The sequence below is a fragment of the Artibeus jamaicensis genome, unplaced genomic scaffold, assembly GCF_021234435.1.
Source record: "Artibeus jamaicensis isolate MK-2021 breed Jamaican fruit bat unplaced genomic scaffold, CSHL_Jam_final contig_585, whole genome shotgun sequence".
Lineage (NCBI taxonomy): Eukaryota > Metazoa > Chordata > Mammalia > Chiroptera > Phyllostomidae > Artibeus > Artibeus jamaicensis.
The window spans coordinates 6621126-6623483 of NW_026521894.1; the positions used below are offsets into that span (position 1 = coordinate 6621126).

The following is a 2358-nucleotide window of genomic DNA, read 5'->3' on the forward strand; positions in this document are numbered from 1 at the left end:
CGAAATCCATGCTGTGAGGAGGTGACAATGGAAATGAAATGTAAACAACACCATGGATAACAGTAAAATCACTGAGAGGTAGAAATATGGGCTCTTGTTTAGTTTGGGGAAGTCTGGGCAGAAGTAGATTGTAAGGGGATTGTGCCTGGAGAAACTCAGTGGGAGAAAGCCATAAACATGTATTCAGCATAATGTATTAGTTAAATGTTCAGCTGGCCTATAAGTCAATGTAAATTAGAACCAAGTATTTCTCATTCAATTATCAAAGGTTTAAAAACTGATACTATATAATCCTTCTGAAGGTACCAAAATAGTATCATCATCATTCATTTCTGGAGGTGTTGTAAATTGTCCTAATCTAATTAGGAAGGCAATTTACTGTTATGTATCTGTTAGGATTCTTATGTAAGACTTTAATCCTTTTGCAGTATTTATCACTTGACAACACTGCATAAGACAGTTCATTTCAGCATAATTCAGCCTTTATGTACAACACAGCAGCAAACTTCCTGTATTCCTGTTATCAAGTACACGTCTTTCTATTATATCATACTTTCAGTTTATCTTAGTCCCCATGAGCTTTTATTTACCCTATATTTTTTGTAGCACCCAATATCTCCCAGTAATATCAAGAGGCATAGAAATAAAACTAAAATATGGAAGAATCTATATAGATGAATATATTCATAACATTATGTACAATATAAAAATAGAAATAACCTAATGGGTATCAAGTTGGAGATTCAGTGATTATGATGCATTTTCTTGATATAGCATTTTATAGTCCTTAAATAATACTTTGAAAATTATATGGCAATGTGAAAAATACTTGGACTATAACATTAATAGATAAAAGAAAAATGCAATATTAAATATTTAGTGTTACAAAGCCAAATTAAAAAAAATTTGTATGAGAGGAAAAAGACAGAAGGCACTATACTGACCTGCTAACAGTGGTCACAGTAGAAAAGTGGAGTTACAGATTATTCATTTTTCTGGTTTCATGGTCCAGGACTTTTACTATGCTAATAAATGTGATTGAAATAAAAGAAATGTAAGTGACAGAATGGAAGTTCTACACCATTTTTAATGTAAATCTGTACTTCCAGTTCCTAATCTAAAAGAAAGTTAAGAGTTCTCAGTCAGACTGGCTTGGAGATGCTTCCAGACGTCCCATCATGATGGCTGCCCAAAGAGAACCCCAAGTTCAGTTTAAATTTGTATTGATTGGTGATGGTGGGACTGGAAAACCTGCACTGGTGAAGCATCACCTATCTGGTGAATTTGAGAAATATGTAGCTACTTTGGGTGCTGATGTCTATCCCCCCATGTTCCATACCAACAGAGGGCCTATTCATTTTGTGTGTGGGATACAGAAGTCCAGAAGAAGTTGAGCAGACTGGGAGACAGCTATTAGGTCCAAGCCCAGTGTGCCATTACAGTGTTTGATGTCATTTTGAGAGTTACTTACAAGAATGTGCCTAAGTGGCATAGAGATCTCGTATGAGTGTGTGAAGGTATTCCTATCATGTTGTGTGGCAACAAAGTAAATATTAAGGAAGAAAAGTTAAGGCAAAATTAATTATGTTTCACTGAAAGAAGAATCTTCAGTATTATGACATTTCTGCCAAAAGGAACTATACCTTTGAAAAGCCCTTTCTCTGGCTTCCTAGAAAACTAATTGGAGACCCCAACTTGGAGTTCATCACCATTCCTGCTCCTGTCCCACCAGAGGTTGTCATGGACCAGCTTTGGCAGCACAGTGGGAGCATGACCTAGAGGGTACTCTGACCATCACTCTCCCTCCTAAGGATGATGACCTGAGGATGATGACACTGGAGCCCAGCATCAGAAATCTAGTTCCACAGTCTGCAGTCCTATGATGTCAGTGGTGCAGCGTATTTGGCATTTTATTACATAGCTAAGCAGAGCCTGTTCTTGATCTTTGAGATGTTGAAAGAGATGAATGGGCTTTGGAGTGAATGTGGCAGTTAAGAATACCTTCATTTTCTGGACCTGCATATTTAGCTCTTTTGGAACACAGTTGTTTTCTTACTGAGTTTCAACTATAAGACTTCTGCAGTTGCATCTCAATATTCAGTGGTGAAAACTTGGTTGTTATTGTCATTCCCATTTTTTTACTTATAATCAGAATGAAATTATATTTCCAATATCAATAACATAAAGTTAATAAATCTTTAAAATTGACCAGAATTATTCTGAGGCTTTCTGGACAATCGTGCTTGTAAAGACTATTTATAGAGCCCAAGGGATCAGATTGGTTTAGGGAAGGAATTGGATTTTTTTTGTATACTATATTTACCTTTAAATTCATACCAGAAATTAAAAAGATGCCAT

General features: G+C 36.0%; 1 pseudogene; it reads left to right on the plus strand.

The window, feature by feature from the left end:
* Nucleotides 1-1181: 1181 nt before the first annotated feature.
* Nucleotides 1182-1883, plus strand: LOC119062813 (GTP-binding nuclear protein Ran-like; annotated as a pseudogene).
* Nucleotides 1884-2358: the final 475 nt, after the last annotated feature.